The sequence below is a fragment of the Mus caroli genome, unplaced genomic scaffold, assembly GCF_978045245.1.
Source record: "Mus caroli unplaced genomic scaffold, Mus_caroli_1 scaffold_7, whole genome shotgun sequence".
Lineage (NCBI taxonomy): Eukaryota > Metazoa > Chordata > Mammalia > Rodentia > Muridae > Mus > Mus caroli.
The window spans coordinates 134,532,719-134,551,633 of NW_028227262.1; the positions used below are offsets into that span (position 1 = coordinate 134,532,719).

At 33.8% G+C, this 18,915-nt stretch overlaps 1 protein-coding gene across 4 annotated transcripts in view; it reads right to left on the reverse strand.

The window, feature by feature from the left end:
- Positions 1-18,915, reverse strand: part of Foxp2 (forkhead box P2) — a 543,295-nt gene that overhangs the window by 336,518 nt on the left and 187,862 nt on the right. For all 4 annotated transcript variants that reach the window (XM_085840817.1, XM_085840813.1, XM_085840818.1 and 1 more), the window contains exon 3: positions 15,102-15,195. The gene's annotated coding sequence lies outside the window, so the exon portion shown is untranslated. The remainder of the gene's footprint in view (positions 1-15,101; positions 15,196-18,915) is intronic.

Consider the following 18,915-nt stretch of genomic DNA (forward strand, 5'->3'; position numbering starts at 1 on the left):
AACTGGAGGAGTGGGTATGATCAAGAACCATGGTATACATCTTGAGACTTAAAAAAAATATATTTTGAAGAAGTGTAAGTCTGCCTTAACGCACCTATGAGATGCTACTTGAACAAAAACAGAAAAAAAAATTATGGCTGTAACTCAATTTTATTCTGTGATTTCATCAATTAAATGGTTGAATAATAGAGAACTAATGAAAACACTGAATAATTAGAAACAAGATAATGGAAAGTTTAATATTATCTGAACCACTTACTAGTTGTGTGGGCTTTGGTAGTACTTAAAATTTATGATGTTCAGGGTTTTCATCTGTAAAGTAGATGCTCATGAAAGTTAAATTGGTTAAATGGGGAAATGCACCAAAAATAGTGCCACAGCACTTGCCTTGCTTTAACAGCACTTCTTTCCTTCTGTTCTCTCTTAAATCTCAAGAGGATTTCCTATAAAATTCCCAGAGGAAATATTTGAACATTGAAGCACCACAGTGTGGAGTAAAGGCAGCATGAAGACAGCACTGGCGATCTGCACTGTGTCTGAGTCGTGTTAGGAAGAAAGTGGTGTGCACGTGGATGGCATAAAGGCTGTCAGGGTTTCGTTCATCGTTTTAGGGTAATTTTCCATCCAAAACAAGAACAAAAAAGACCAATGAAAGAAGAAATTAAGACAATAATAATTATAAAATAAAGTAGGCAGCATTAATCTGATTCTGTATAGTCATAGCAGAATAGAGAGCATTAGTAGAAACAGAGCTGGGAAACTATTATTCATCAAAATATTCTGTTGATAGGGACACTTATGTGCAACACATGGACTTGAATACTATCTAATGACTTAATAGTCAAAGATGTCTTAAAAGTCTTCAAAATAAAATGGGCTACTGCCCATTATTGTGGAACTACTGACAGATTAGAGTTGTCGAGAAAGGTTATATCTGTGATTTTTTTAAAGTGTGAGTACTGATTAGTAAGTGTCCCTGTTGGATTAATCCGAAAAACCAGTGAAGTAGTTAAGCCCCTAAAGTTCACCAAGAACTAAACAGCACATGAATAAGCAGCACCATGCCCTCACAAGAACGACCCTTTCCTAACTGTGAGGGCATCTCATAATGTTGAAATGGAAATTTTAAATTATATATTTAATTATCTATATATTAATTGCTTTAAAAATCATGGAAGTTATCATGGATCACCCAGTATAACAGGTGAATCACGTAAATCTTTAACTATAAAAGGCATGTGGAGAAGGACAATTTCATATTGACACATGACGTGTCAGTCATAGCAATCATTGAAACCTGAGGATTCCCACAAGCTACAGGATGTGGGCAGTATCTCGAAGTGTAGCACTTTGGAAACAAGATTTTCTATTAGTGACTCTAGAAAGGACTTTGACCATGGTACATTTGACTTCAGCTAAACTAAATCATATTATACTATAAAACTATAACACTAAGCAAAAATGTGTCTCATCATAAATCATTAAGTTTGTACTAATAATATCTAATGGAATGGATAGGACCTATAAGAGTGTAGTGTTTGGAGATAGAAATGATTTAGCCATGACTCTTTTACTTGCTATATGAACCATAACATTGACTATCAAATTTGCACCAGATATATTCCTTGGTGCTGTTATTTATGTAGAAAATTTAGGGTATGGCATATTTTTGGAACAAAAGAAAGCTTGCTTATCTTTTTCTTTAAGAATGATAGACTTCCGTAGTTTGAAGTCTCTCAACTACTATGAGAATTATATCAGCTATGCTACCTCACATAACTCATCTGGTCTACCTCACATAATCCATGAAGTAACTAGGGACTAAGGGAATAAAGTTAAATACACTTATGTTCAAACTCCTGCTATGCTGTAATAGAGTGTTTCTTGATCTAAGAGTTTGATGAAAGAGAACCTATGCAACATGAGACAGTAATTGGTAGACAGACTTAGAAGAGGAATAACATGAAACCTAAAGTAGGTATTCTTTCATTGATCTAATAGAGCATCAAATACCTTATGACTTTAATATGGAAATGGCAATTTTAATTAACCAAGAATTAAGGGTACAGCTAAAAGTGATGGCTAGTTTAACTTTATTCATGAGCACAAACATTAATTTGAGTGCAGAATTTGAAACTTAGCTGTGAAAATGAAAAGTACATCAGTAATACATCAGAATGTCAACTTGACATTAAATAAATTAGTATGTGTAAAGTGAGAAGTATATATATATATATATATATATATATATATATATATATATGTATATATATATGATAAAATTTTTTCAAAAATTATTGATTACATTTCAATTACATTTGGTCAACACTAGTGAAAATTCCATTCAGTTTAAAATTTCTTACTGTAAAAATTTTCTCATAAATCATTAAAATATATCATATGGAATAAAACAATATCTTGATGAGGATTGTTTTATTGAGATTGTATAGAGAATCAAGAACAATGCTTCAGACAAAAGGAATTCAAAAATAAACCTCAGGAAATTGAGATCTATTTCTACATTCTGATGTTACTGAATTCGCCAATATATTTAAATAAAAAAAAATCTGATTAATGTTAGAATTTAATGTAAGTGGGGAAGATGTGATTCTTTAAAACAACTATCACAGGGCAATTTATTCACAGAAGTAAATATAATACTTATGAAACATATGTAACATCTACATAAGCTATTTCCAAGAGGGGTGATTTTTTTTTCTTCTTTTCGGTGAATGTTTAAAGCTTTCCTTCAAGCTCTTGGTTAATCTATTGATCTGTGAAGCACAGTGCACTCTAGGGAGGCAATTCAGTTGACGTTATATCAACTGATGAGATGAATAATGATCATACTATTTGGTAATTAAACGTCTTACAAACCTTTTAAATGACTACACATCAAAAGAGTCAAATGAGGTCAAGCATATTTTATTTTTTTATTCCCATACTAATGCTATTAACAATCTTTAAAAAATATCAAGATTACAAGGGCATACTAAAATTAATTTAATCTATTTAAAATAAGGTATGCAGTACTGTTTGACTACATGTAAAATATGTGTTCTGCATACAGAGTCATTTCTAGTCTTTATTTTGTTTTTAAGGATTTTATAAAAATAAATGAAACTAAATTTTTAGGATGAATAAGAATAAGAAAAATATTCCTACCTAATATTAATAAATATGAAGTAGAGTAAAAGTTGTACCACTTGCAAGAAAATAATTTCAAGCTAGGTTTTACAGGATATAGTTACAATTTCCATTAAGAAATAAATACTTTTAGTAAAATTGATATGTTTAATTTATTTTGTCATCAAAAATGAGCATCTCCCACCACACATGTACTATTCTCAAAGGGATTAAGTATTAAAGTTTAAAATGTAACATGGTGGGGCAGGACTCATCAGTTAGTGGTTAAGGTCACAGGTTGCACTTCTTGGGGACCAAAGTTTGAACACAGCACCCAAATTATTGCTAATAACCATCTATAACTTCAATTCCAGATGATATAATGTACTCTTCTGGCTTCCACAGCACAGAACACATATGCTGCCCCCCCCCCACACACACATGCCAGCAAACATCAATAAACGTAAAATAAAAAAAAGTAAGTCTAAAAGTTATTTAAGTGTAAGTAATATATACCCATATTAAAGGTCTTTTAAAAGGCCTTTGTAAATTTTCAGATATTTTCTTTAAAATATCCTGAGAAAACAATCCTACAGTAAGAATTTCAAAATCTTTAAAGAGAGGAACTAATCTGAAATTATATAAATTGTACTGTACTATACATATTTCTGAACATTCTGTCAATCACTTCTTTTATTTTAATCTTGACACTTATGAATCATTAAACCATAAAAGTATTCAATACAATTATAATATAAAACATGGATCTAAAATTTCAAATAATTGATAATACAATTAAACATCATAGTTTTATCATTTTGTTGGAAATTGGTTATTCTTTTAATATTCTGACAGTATGCTATTCTTTAGTAAAAGAAGTATAATTGTCATGATGCAATTAAAATGGGTCATGAAACTGACCAAAAGCTAAACAAGAACAAAAATAAATCTGTCCAAATATTTTAAGGAAACATATTATTCAGAAGCAGAGATGGTGGAGGTATTCTGATGTCTAAGAAAAGGTGACCAGGCTAGGTGTTGGAAACATGAAGATTTAAATTAAATTTCCCATTAAAAAAGGACACTACTGGAGAAAAATGTTGTTCAAGGAAGAAGAAAAGCCATAACCCATGTTTTGGTAGTACCAAGAGTATTATTTCAGAGTCATTTTCTCTTTTCACACTCAGGTTAATCAAGACAATACAAACATCCCTCATCTGCTTTTCATTAGCTAAGTGTTGCTGTAAAACAATATGTTCTTTAATAATTCCTTCTTGTTTCTGAATCATGTGTCAAGGTCTTCCTTTGTTACTTGCCATTAATGATACCCTCTTATGTATGTACAACACTTCTTCACCATCTTATGCAATACAAACTTCAAACAGCTCAGTATTATCATTCAAAATCATATCTTTCAGAGAGTTCATAGATATTTACTGTACAAACACTTGATTAAATCATGTTGCAGAAGTTGAGTTCAGATATAAACTTGAGAAGAAATATATTCACCCAAACCTACAAAATCATTTCAGAACAAAGATTCATCTGAAATTAGAAACAAGAATTTTTGCTTGCAATAACTTGAACACTTGTTAATGAATGTGGATAACTTTACTGTTTGTTAATCATGCCACAATAAAGAATAAAGAATAAAATGAGGTTCCACTCCAAGGTTGTTTTCAAATTCATGAAAAACCAACCAATCAAGCATACAAAACTTTCTGACAAAATCAATGCCAATTAAAAAACAAAAACAAAAACATACACACAGTTCCCCAAAAAACCCTCCAAAGCCTTTCTTTACATTTCTAATATATGACATTGCTGAGATTTGAATGACACTGTATATCAAAGCAGTATCTTTTTAGTTGTGGTTAGCAACTTCCAGGTGTCAGTGTTATAAAGAATACTAGAGATTATGACTCAGGCATTCATCCATATTTAGCTGTCATTATGATTATTTTAAAAGCAGAGCAATGCTATAACTGCTTCATAAAATCTTATCCAGTCATGTCAATTACTACAGTTTATTTTATATTGATTGTTGAGGTTATATATCTTATATGTCTAAGAAGTTGCTTTATTATAAGTAAAGACAATAATGAAATGTTTGTTTCTAAAATTTGGTTGAGAAAAGACTTGAAGTTGGGAGAAAGTATGTTGTAGAGAACAAGTGTGGGTGGAGAGGATATAGGGAGGACATGATCATATTTTATTGTATACCAGCATGAAATTCTCAGATATATAGAAAAAAATTGAAGTTGCTTAACACATACAAAATGTCGACTTTTGTCAGCTGGATTTAAAAGGAATGTCACCTAATCTGTTCCCTCATAGGACAAATCTTAAGTTATGGAAGATACAAGGGACAAAGTGCTTTCTTGGTTTTATGAATTACAATTCTGAAAGATAAGTCATTTAATTGCTTTCAAGTGTGAAATATACACAGATATCAAAAGAGATAAACCATTCAAAGACTCTTGACCTATGAAAGGTAAATTATTGTTGTCATTGTAGATGCTAAATTCCTGAGCTAAAGCATAAGCTAAGACATACTGTATTGCTATTATGAGGACTGCTTGATCAATCAATACTGACTTATAAGTATTTAGAGTAAATTCTATACTAGCCAGAGAGATGAAAACAGAGGGGAAATTGTTTTTGATAAATAGATGCATAATGAATAATATTTAACTGCAATAGAAAATCATTGACTGAAAAAAATAAGAAAGCAGCAGTCATATAACACCCTACCACACCTAAGTGAGCAATGATAACATTTTGGTAAGTAGAATTTCCCTTGTGAATAAATAACATTTAAGCTTGTTATGGTACAGTTTACATATTAAGTGTTATTGGTTATTTCATTGATCGGTATAATATAATCATTTGATGATTTTTACCCCTATGGTTAAATAGGATGATTTAGCATTATTTAGAAACAGAAATCTATGTATATAATTGCCTACTTCATAACACAGGAAGAGTTGATCTTGGGAATTGTGAACATTTCTATACTACCATGAAAGTGAATGTGAAATTATGCAATAAGTTAGTTACTTTGCATTATTTTTAAGCAACAATGGCATAGAAACCATACTCAGATGTCCTTATTGACTGCCTGTCTTTCTGGGAGATAAACGTCCATCTGAGCTTTCTTTATTAAGCTTCCATTCCTCTTCTCTAAGCATGAGGCACATAGTGAAAAGTCAAAACAATATAAATCAAAGTAAAAGTGCAGCCAGCCTCCTACTTGTCAATAATTAGAGGGAGTAGATTAGTAGGAATATTCATAGCCTCAAGGGAAAGAAGCATCTACTTCTTAAAAAGGTTAAATGCAAGAAAGAAAGTCATTTAAAGTTGACTTTAGCTAGTCAACATCTGTCTCTTAAAGCTCAGGAGAATGTCAGGTTCCATGAAGTCTGTGCCATGGACAACAGTGAAGTATATCTTACCAACTCAAGGCTCTACTAGAAAATGAAAGGGATATATTGTATAGTTATCTGCTATCTATTTGTAATGGACAGAGATGCATAGGACATCCATAATATATACAGACATGATGTGAAGACTAGAGAATGAAGCTATTTCACCATTAATACATGCACATAATAGACAAATCTAGAATGAAGCAAAGATAATGTTTCAGAATGCATAGGTTACTAAAAATTGTAAAGTAATTATAAAGATATCATGTTCAACTGACCAAATGAAAGAATTTCATACCAACCTTTATATGTGTTTATTTAATTTTCAAGAATATTTTCTTTTTCAGTCCATTTTTCATTTGAAAATAAAATAGATTACATAAGTCAAAAATTGCTTCATTTAGATTAAGTTAATTTCAAGCTGCTTAGTCACTGTCGTTCAACCACTTAATAGTTGTATTACACTGTCAGATTTCTTCACTTTCTGATAGCCACTCTTTCATATATAAATTGAACTTAGTCATGATAGTATGCATCCGAAAGACCAGTAGTATGTGTATATAGAACTGAATTAATTTACATGTAGTTAGAACCCAAAGTACTGAAAGAATATCAATAATAACAAATTGTATAACAATATAAACAGAGAAGGGTATTTTTGAAATTCAGTTAAGCACAAGAGTAGTAGCGAATGGGGAATGAATAGAGAATGGGTAAATGTCAAGAGGAGAACAGAATCATGATCACTAAATGTAGCTGGAATACTACAAATCCTCTCATTCATGGTTCAGAGTATTTCTGAATGTCTACGGGTAAAGGAAGACTTTTTACAGTCTCAGTATTATCCACTCTTTATTTTAAGAAAAAAAAAAAATCAGCCAGGCATGGTGGCACACACCTTTAATCCCAGCACACAGGAGGCAGAGGCAGGCAGATTTCTGAGATTCCAGGCCATCCTGGTCTACAAAGTGAGTTCCAGAACAGCCATGGCTATACAGAGAAACCCTGTCTCAAAAAAAAATTACAAAAAACAAACAAAAATAAATCAATTAACATGTACTTTATTAAGTTTCAGGCAAACTCAAACTTAGACTTAAAAAGAAATGACTCATTGGAATTCACTATAAGATGTATTTTTGGGTGGAAGATAGAATTTGGATATATGTTGACTAATATGAAAGAAATACATATATAATACCAGAATAAAAGGATGTTCAGAAGCTAACATATGGAGGTATTTTACAAATACTGGATAAATAATTGAATTCTATACTTTATCATATACATTAAACTAGAAAGTCTTTCAGTTTTCTTCCAACAGAACACAAAACATACCTATTCTTAGATATTCCACAAATATCTAGCGACAGAGACACAGGACCCCGAGCATAATTTAATCACAGGGAAGTATCCAGAGACAGAGACACAGGAACTCCGAGCATGGGATAATCACATGGAAGAAAAATAGTCAAAGTCACTGTCAAGTATCAAAGTTTCTCTCAGTTGTTAACAGAGATAAATGGGGAAAAAAGTGTCAATCATTTCTTTAAGATGACTCATTGTGGTGGTAAGAATTCAGTGACTGGAGGCAGGGCAACAGAAACAGATGGATTCCAACAACAAACTGGTAACTCCTTCTCTGTCACTTATCTCCCCCAGGCATAGGTCCCTGAGCCTGTACTTCCAGTGTTCTAAGTTTTTGAAATCTCAAAGCTCATCCTTAGTGACACGCAATCTCCAGCAAGACCACACCCCATTCTTTTTTTCCACCATAGTGCCAACAACTGCAGACCAAGTATTTAAATGCTGGAGACTTATGGGGGGACCTCAAGGAAACCACCACAGCATCAGATGCACTTGCTAGCATTTTATAGAGTTTCAGAGACCAAGGTCACTCCAAGCATTTTCCCCTAAATTATTTAAGATGATAAGGCATACAAAATGTTATTTTGTATTATTCTTTGAAAAAAAATTCTGAAAGCTTTTCTTCCCCACAACAAGCAACATGTGAAACTCAATAAAACCAAAACAAACAAAACTCACAGGATATTTGACCCCCGCCCACATGTTTCTAAACTTGAACACATAATCTTTATTAATGAATAAAAGACTGAACATTTAGATTATTGTTGATCAGCAGTGGCCAAGAATCACAGCTATGTGGAATCTTAAAATTCTGAAGTGTACTTTGGAAATTCCATTCATTTGTGTTGTTTATTAAATTCTCTGAGACTACTGATCCATGCACTTAACTGTTATAGAGAGAGAAAAAAGAAAGTCCTCAAAACGTTGTTGTTTTAATAACTTTTCCCTATTGATCTTTCACAGATGACTTATTTTAATACAAAACATCATATAGTAATAATTTCATTTAAAATTTTATTATACTTTTAAAAATTGAGTCTTATAGATCCAATACTAACAGGAATATTTATCCTGTCTTATACTGACCACAAAATGTATTTGATCTCACTGCTTAGTCTTTTTCATGGGCTTAAACCTGCCAAATTATTCCATTTGATTTCAGAGAATTCTCATACAGCAATCTATTTTATTTACCTTATCTTCAATAAAATGGTCCAGTGACCATCAGCAATGGAGACACCCTTTGTTTCAATCAATCTTCAGGCAAAGGCATCAATCTGTATTAGACCTACTGTGCTGGGAGTTTCAGCTAGAGGTCAGAATAAGGCAGAAGCAGAGTAAAAATGAGAGGCAAGCTTAATAAAGCCACTGTGAAGAGAAAGGCCTCCTTTGGTGCTCACAGGCATGGGTTCCACAATACCAGGTGCAGAGCTCTACACATGAAGACTTCCTTAATAAGACTGACAGCTAAGAAGAGGCACCGATCTCAATCTTCTTCTTCCTTTTCCATAAAATCTATAGTTCTATTTACTCCTCTATTTCCCAGCAGACAATAATAAAAACACAGTTACAATCACCAAACCCCTAAATTTTATAATGGAGGAAAAAATTTAAAAAACAAAAAACAAAAAATTAAAACTCCTAAGCCCTTCTGTGGCCGTTTCACCGAATTACTAAAGTATCAGCAATTTCGGCAGAAATTTCCTCACAAATTTGGGTGACATTTTAAATATTGTGGCTGGATTAGGTTTTCACTACAAACAATCAGAAAGTTTGAGTGAGAAATCCTTTTTGGCAAATGCTATCATTAAAGACCAATTCCAAGAAATGAGGGGTAGAAATGTTAGATACTGTAAAAATGTCTCCCAAAATACAAACTCTGTAATAAGCAATGCTGGTTTCATATTTGATATGTGCTGTAAAAGCAGATTGTTGAAATGGTGCTCTTCCCAGCAGATAAGACCATTAAAAAGGTACTTAATGTTCAGCTGAATTGAAAAGCAGGCCAGTTATAAATTTTGAGTTTTTTTTTTTATTTTTGCATGTAACAGCATCAAAAATTTGCAAGTGTTTATTTATAAACTGTAAATTTAAAATTATAAATAAAAACTATTTTTACAATAAGAAGTTGCATTTTTTCATGGTCTTTTCCATATGGTAGGGGATTTCTGCTCAGATAATATTCTCATGTCAGCAGCAATGAAATTCAGAATGAGGATTTAATATCACAGTTCATACCAAACAACAACAAAAGAGAAGGGAAAGGAAGAAAGTAAGAAAGTAAGAAAGGGAGGGAGGGAGGGAGGGAGGGAGGGAGGGAGGGAGGGAGGAAGGAAGGAAGGAAGGAAGGAAGGAAGGAAGGAAGGAAGGAAGGAAGGAAGGAAGGAAGGAAGGGAATTGCAGAACTCTTATTTGAGGAAGCATTCTTACCTTTCTGGACACCAAATGTATAATTTTGCCAGTGAACTCAGCACTTCAGAAGGTCACTCAAAACACCTATATATGCTTATCTAGATTCTCCAGCTTAAATCTATTTCTTAAGACCCCCAAAATGACGAAGAACAACAAGAAGATTCTGCATATTAATGTCCTATAAAGGTAACAGGATTTATATCATTCTATGCAGATCTTCCATAAGAGAATGCTGACTACACCAGTACACAAAGACACCTGGTCCTAAGTGCATCCCTGATACTGATGTGATCACTTGAAAAGATGTGTAAAGTGGCCACTCACATGTTATAAAATCAGTATTCCAGATGAAGTTTAAACGTTTCCAGTTTATCCCCACTTGGCTCACAATGTTATAAATATACATGTCTATGCTTTGATTATGTTTGCCTGGGATCATCTATTTAGTTAGTATTAACCACCATACTCCCCACAAAGACAGAAATAGTACTAAATGTTATATAAAAATAGTTTTTAGAGTGATTTATTTATTATTATCTTAATAGAAATTATATATTGACATTTAAGAAATTGTCCCCAAACTTTGTAAAATAAGGAAGAAAAATATTTAAAACTCACAAAATTAATGAAGACAGGACAGGTACCCAGTACTTTAGCTATCACTAAGTGGTTTACAATGAACCTTCCAGGAAGTTGTGATGGAAAAGAGTAGGAAAGAGGAAGAGGCATAAGGAAAACCAGAGGAAAAAAGTCTGAATTGATGCTTCCATACCTCTTATGATTAAATCAGAAAATGCAGTGTACTGTCTTTACTACAGTTTACTGCTGATGTGAACAACCTGCTAAACATGTAAATGAAAACCGAATGACAGGAACAAGCAGAAATTGAGACACCTATGAAAGATGTTGGAGTGTCCCTATTACAGACATCATCTGTGATCAAGTAGTTCATCTGTGATCAAGTAGTTCATGCCCTTCTAAGTGCAACAATTTCCTACAGTGTGGAATTCTGAAAAGTCATTTTTAAGGTATCAACTAGCCTAGGCTGACCTATGCATAACCCACTCTGAAGCCAACACTAGCTTTAAAGTCATGGTCATTTTCCTATCTCAACCTCCCATTGCTAGAATTACAGGCATGAGCCACTCACATCTGTCTACAGAAAAAGTAACTTTTAGAGCCACTCCAACTTCTTAGTCTAGTCAGTAGTGGAAATATTCAAGGGAAATTTCCTTGAAACATCACCCTTAAAGTAAATGCTGTAACAGAGACCAAAGTTCTAAAGCAAAAGGTGTTACATATAATTTACATATGATATACAGATATAATTTGCAGTGACTACTTATTAAGCCAGTACTATATGTAAGGTTTTTAGGCATAATGTATCAGTCATCTCTATTAGTCATTGGAGAATAAAGCCAGTGATCGATCACCTGACTGTCAGAGCAATGTTATATGGGAAGACACTACAAAAACTATCTTTCTAGTCACCTAAAAACAGAGAAGAAATTGGAAAAAATAAATTTGCTTTAAAAAGACTGAAATAATGGAAGCAAACACACACATAAAGGACTATGAATTGCCTTCAATGAAGGTAAGCACAAGGCATATAACTGAAGATTCACATTTAGGATTAATATGTAGAACAGGTTAAGTTTTGTATGATTACAGAGAGCATACTATCAAAATAGGCTGTTGTCTGGTACCACTGAAATAAGGAATGAATTTTCAAAATCATTAACCCTTAATGCTAAAACACAGCTATCTGCAAACTATAGGTGGAAAAGAAAGACCCAACTGCTGACAAGTTGGTGGCGACTTCTGCATAACAATCATTAAAGGAGTGGAGCTGCTAAATCACAGAGGTAACATCGGTAGGAGGGCAAATCTGAAGCCTGCCAAGAGCACAGAGATTGGGCGTGCAGACAGTGACAACCAATCAGGAGCTGACCCTTGGAGGGAACTCTTTCCTGGAACCAATGTGACAACAGTGAAGGGCATAAAGGATGCTCCCAAAGAATGAATTAAAAGATCTTACTGTCACATCCTCTTGATTCTGTACTTTCTCATCCACTGTCCCCAGGGGGACATTGGGTAGGACAGAGGACTTACGCAACACAAACTAACCTTTATAATAAATGAAAATGTTTCTTTTCATAAACATAATCATTTTAAACTTTCATATAATAAATTGTTCAAATTTGAAATTTGAAATTGCTGTAAAGACACAAACAAAGCAATCTAACAACTAAATCTGTGTTTCTAATTAATTTATTCTTCCTGTAATATCTCAGCTTCAAGGTCTGATAATTCTATAAATGCTCAAGAATAAAAGCTTCTCAAAATACACTTTCCAATGATGGTGAGACTCCAGCAGTATGCACATGCATTACTTACAGCAATATGTGGTGAAGGATCATTTAGACCTGTGGAGATGAGGACAATCACTACAAACACATCACGACCAAAACTTAATTAATAGAGTGTTTCAAGAAGTTTTATGAACTGCACAAGAATATTAATTTCATTCCTGGAAAAAAGCTCCATCGTTTTTTAAAGAAATTTATCTCCTGGTACATTAATAATCTTCAGGTAACTACTGCTTTATTTCATTTACTTATTTATTTATTCATTAATTTTTATTTAATTTTAAACAAACCAAACAAAGATTTACTAAGGACAACTTAGTAGGAACCACGAAGCACAGGAGTGATTCCAAGAGTCTGGGCTGTCATTTCAACTTGAAAGGCTAGAGTCCATACTTTGGTCTTCCTTTTGCATATGCCAGCAAGATTTTGCTGAAAGGACCCTGATATAGCTGTCTCGTGTGAGGCTATGCCATTGCCTGGAAATACAGAAGTGGATGCTCACATTCATCTATAGGATGGAATATAGGGCCCCCAATGGAGGAGCTAGAGAAAGTACCCAAGGAGTTGAAAGGGTCTTCAACCCTATAGGTGGTACAATATGAACTAACCAGTATCCCCAGAGCTTGTGTCTCTAGCTGCATATGTAGCAGACAATGGCTTAGTCAGCCATCATTGGGAAGAGAGGCCCCTTGGTATTGCAAACTTTATATGCCCCAGTACAGGGGAATGCCATGGTCAAGAAGTAGGAGTGGGTAGCTAGGGGAGCAGGGCAGGGCGGAGGGTATAGGGAACTTTCAGGATAACAATTGAAATGTAAATAAAGAAAATATCTAATAAAAAATGAAAGAAAGAAAGACTAGAGTCATCTCAGAAGAGAAAACCTCCACTGATTAAATGTTTCCATAATGTAGGCACCTGTGCTGTGTACATTTTTTTAAATATTTATTTTTGTGGGACATCCGTGTCCACTATGGTACAACCCCTGGGCTGGTGGGTCTTAGGTTCTTTCAGAAAGTAGGTGAGCAAGTCAAGAAGAGCAACCTAATAATCAGCACAGTTTCTACCTCCAGGTTCCAGCAAAGGTAATAGAGTGGAGCCAGCATGAACAGTGGAGATAAGATATATGTTCTGAGGCTTAGAAATGGTCCAGAACATCAGGAGTGAATCTCTGGCACTGGACACTGAGTTACTTACACAGTCAGAGCTATTTTTGCTTTGTTAGACTCTGCCCTGGTTATACCCTACTGGAATAAGAGATCATTTAATTTATTTGGATTTTACAGGGATCCTTAGTTCATAAACTTTGAAATTTTAAAAAGATTTTTGGATCATTAAAGAAATGAGATTTTTAAAGAGATTGAATTTTAATTTTTTCCTAAATTTGTAGTGAATGTGTGCCTTTTAAATTTGTAATACGTTTTATGTTCTGAAACATATAAATTATCTTGGAGATAAGCATAGGAGAAAGATTATTTAAATAATGTTTTATTGGTATGTCATCAGGGAAGAAGTCCCGTCTTTTAATATAAATCAAAGCATCTCTGCTCTCATACAAGTACATACTTTTTAACAGGAAGATGAAAATGATAATGTCAGGTGCAACCATTAACTTTACTATGAATGCTAATATCTCACACCATACAAAATTTTAGGTGGTAAAAGCAAGTATTTCAAAATTTCCATTACTAATTATTAGCAATGAATTACAGGTAAATTTCCTTTGCAAATCACTTGGATTCTTCATTGTCTACTTTCTCCACTTGTCAAATGAAGATCACCACCTCAGCTTCACTTCAGAAAGATAATTAATGAGAGATTGCATTCAAAACAGGTCATATTTCTTTGAAAATTATAAAATTTGGTGAAATGTTCAATGACCTTGTGTTCTTTAACATTATGTCATAGATAAAAAATAGCAGTTGAGTTCTTACCTAGCATATGTCTGACACCAGGTTTAATCTACAATAACACACACACACACACACAGACAGACAAACACATACACACACATGATCACAAATATACACACATGTGGATTCACACACATATGCATGCACACTAGTAATGCTGAAAATACTAGCTCTTAGAAACCAGTACAATGGTAGCAAAAACATACCAAGTAATTTTTCTTGCACAACCATACATTTTTCAACAGTTCAAAATAAAGTTTCAAATTCTTTTGCACTAATATTTAAAAACTGAGAGCTCCCAGAGAGCAAGTCACATCAAGAGTGATAAGATGACTATATAGATGACTATAGCTTGACACACCTCCGTGATCCATTACAAACTATATCCTATTGGGCAAATAAACTTAACCAAAATACTCAGGAATAAACTAAACATTAATATACCAGGAAACATAGCACAAAGAGAAAAGAGTTATTACCAAAACATTTACCTTTCTCTTCCCAATCTTCTACACACCTTTCAAGTCAACCTTGGAGTGGAGTCCTAAGTTCATTCAATCCCAGCATCACATTGGAGAAGCAGCCCTGTGAGTAGAGATAAATAAGTGTCACTACTTTGAAAATTAGCTTTCTGTATGTGTCCCAATTAGTACAGCCATTAAGCAAAGCAGAGGATATTCATCCTAAAAACGTATTGCTTAATTCATTTATAATTTGTAAATCTTCAAGTCAGTATGAAAAGCATTAGATTCACTTTCAGTTTTAGAACTTTAAATTTCATTGTTGAGAGTACACAAGATACCTTGCCAAGAGGTTTATATTTCATTCCTCTTCCTTCACATATTTGGAAGGTTTAAACTTTTTATGATTAAATTTAGTAATTTATAAAATAAAAGTATTTGTGCTGTAAGATACCAACAGAAAAGATGACTGATTTCAATTGCCTCTTCAACACATACTTAATAAGTTATTTAAGCCTTTCCACAATTAACAAATTCATAGTAATCATTTTATCCTTTTAGCTCATTGTAAGGCTTATTATTTCAATGAAATTTGAATTTCTATTTTCATGTCCTATCTCCGACTCAGCTAGTTTGTTTTCCTAGAGTCTTCCTCTTTAATCTGAAATATTTGTCTCATAATCTTTCTTTGGCTAAATACACTTGTTTAATAAAGACACTAAACTTTGTAGGAGATATAATTATGTAAATAGAAAAAATATTTTAATTTACCCATCTAATCTGATGAATGGTTAATTATGGCATAGCCAGATGAATCAACTCTTCAGTTAAAACTGGAACACGACAGAGTACTGTATTTAATCAACAGTGTCTGACCCAGGCATTGAACTGGTTCGAGTAGCATCATATACACTATCTCTACTGAGAATCTGGACATTATTATTTTTAAATAATATTTTCAAATGTATTTAAGGTAAATGAACCTATATCCCAGTGAAACCATAGTAGCTTAAAACTGAAGGGACATGTTTGAACTACAGTGGCAAATGCTCAGTGACATCATAACTCTTTCCCAAGTGTCACTGCTGTGCCACAGAGCCTTAAGTTTCTACTGATCATATTTCAAACCATCATGTTAAACACAACCATTAAGGTAGACTGATGACATAAACAGTAGACAATTCAACTATTGTCCTTTGCACCCTACCATTTCTTGTTCTCTCTTTCTTATATCTACATTTCTCTCAATATGAAGAGCGTCCAAAACATGGGCTTACTCTTTATATACATTTCTCATGTTACTGTTTCTCCCATAATTATTTCTGTATCACACCAAAGTATATTAATTTATTACTAAAATATAGATGTCTACATCATTTCTTAAATTCATATTGGATTATTTTTCTTTTCCTGTATTCATTGTAAACAATTTTCTAAACCATTCTACCAGTTTTTCTCAAGGTGTTGAATCATAGTGACTCATGTTCTCTCTCTCTCAAACAATTAATCATAGGTTTCTAAGGGATATTTTTTATAGAAGACACACAGTATATAAATTATTTTAAAGATATTATATTGTTGCTAATATACTTGAAAGACTCAAAAGAAATTCTATAGTAGTCTGTTTAGTTTGCATTAGGCATTCACATGAGATCAATATAACATCAATTGTTTGTAGAAACACTGCAAACAAGAAAGTAGGTACAATTTGGTGATAAAAAGTTATTCTTTCTCCTGAGTGTTGTGGATTTGGCTTGGGTGACCAGATTACATGGGAATTCATACTTCTACATATAAGACGCTGCAGGTCCCTGTGCCCAGTTTTTCTAACTGGTAAATAAAGATGCTGGAGGCCAACAGAAGGGCAGGGAGATGAAGATGGAGCTTTAGATTTCCAGACAAGAGAACCCAGGGAAGAAGAAGGATTTAGAATTGCCATTGCCAGGAAAGAAATAAGATGCAGGATTGAGAGCTATAGAAGCAAAAGCATAGAACCATGTAAGAGCTGGGGAATAGCAGTCCCAGCATCTCCCCACCCCACATTTGGGTCTCGAGTAGAAAAGATAGAATATAAATTTTAGTAAGTAATAATTCAGAAGTATTGGAAGGGAGGCATTAGCAACGTGGAAGTCTGAGAATGATCCAGCCACTGTGTTCCTTAAGGCATATTAATATAGAAGGCTGTCTGTGTCTATCATTGAAAATTCAGAACATTGGGCAGGTGGGTAGGAAGCATGATTCTAGCAGTGGGGCAATTTGAGTAGCAATAATAACTAAATAAAATACGTAGGTGTATGGGGAGGTGAGAGGTCTAGGATGAGTTGGGGGGAGGGAAAGACATTATGTGTGATCTGGACTGAGAACTAGGGTACGACAAAATTTTCAAAAAAGAATGAGGGTGGAAAAAGTTGTGTTTACAAAGGTTCAATGCTATAAAGTTACCAGCAATAGAAAAATACTCATAGCAGTTTAGTATCATGATTCTGACTATAGCAGCAGGAACTCTATAACGTAGGAGTGTTTATCTGTTAGCATCTTTGTGTGCTATGAATCTAGACTACTGCTGTGGAACATAGTAAGCAACCAATAACTATTGGCTGAATGGATGTATTATTCTATGAACAAAAGAACTACTAAGCTGAATAGGTGTGAGAATTAAAAATAAATAAATTTTAGGTAGAATAGAGAGTATATTTATAAAGGAGATAAAGACTTAGGTAATCAATCATTGAGTTGAAAGGAAAAGGTTTAGAGCACCGGTGTTTCCTTTATAAATGAAAAAAAAAAAAAAAAAAAAAACTAGGCACGCAAAGGAAAGTTACTCTTCCCAGAGACCTGCAGAAGAAGATGGCTGTGAACTGAACCCATGTCCTCTGTCCAGATTACTGCCTGGGATGCCAACTGCTACTCTACAGAAACAACAACAACAACAACAAACAAACAAACAAAACAAAACCTTCCACTCCTTAGAGCTGCAAATAATCCATTAGATACAACAGACACTTTCCTTGACTCTCCTTACTAAAGAAAGCATCCAGACATCTAAATCTGCCCACTATGGAGTAAAAATGATCAAGAGCAACTTCTCTTTTGGAGTTGTTTTCCCCATGAACTCATCCTCTTACCTACAAAAGACCGTTGATGTGCATAGCATTCTATAATTTTCTACTCCATTTGATCCTTTGATAGTAATCAAGATTCTATATCCAGTTGTCCTATTTTATTAAGTAAGGGGCAGACAGAGCATAAAGGGGAGAAATAACAGTATGAGAGGGAGAGAGAAGAGAAATAAATGGAAGGAAGGTATTATAACATCTTGAAATTTACGCAGGGAGTTGAGGAAAAAAACATCAGCCCCATACCACAACTCTCTCAAACACAGCAGGTCTGTTTCGCAGTATGATAATTTAAAGAAGCAAATTCCTACTTTCAATAACTCCAATGGCATTCTTTACAGAATTAGAATCATGCACACACACACACACACACACACACACACACTTTCTACATGTATAATCTACATCATTTAATTTTTAGGAAAGAAAAAGACTAGTGAGCAGAAAGCAGGGAGAAGAGAGAGGAGAGACAAGGCATGAAATCTGTAAATATGAACAAAATATAACTGAATATATGATACCATCCTAAAGAAATTCATTGCACTGACTGCTAGCTTAAAAATAATATAGTCGTTCCTTCAGTCTCTGTTCCAAACTTTGTGCCAACAAGATTTTGCTGACAAGAACCTGATATAGCTGTCTCCTGAGAGGCTCTGCCAGTGCCTGGCAAATACAGAAGTGGATGCTCACAGTCATCCACTGGACGGAGCAGAGGGTCCCAAATGAAG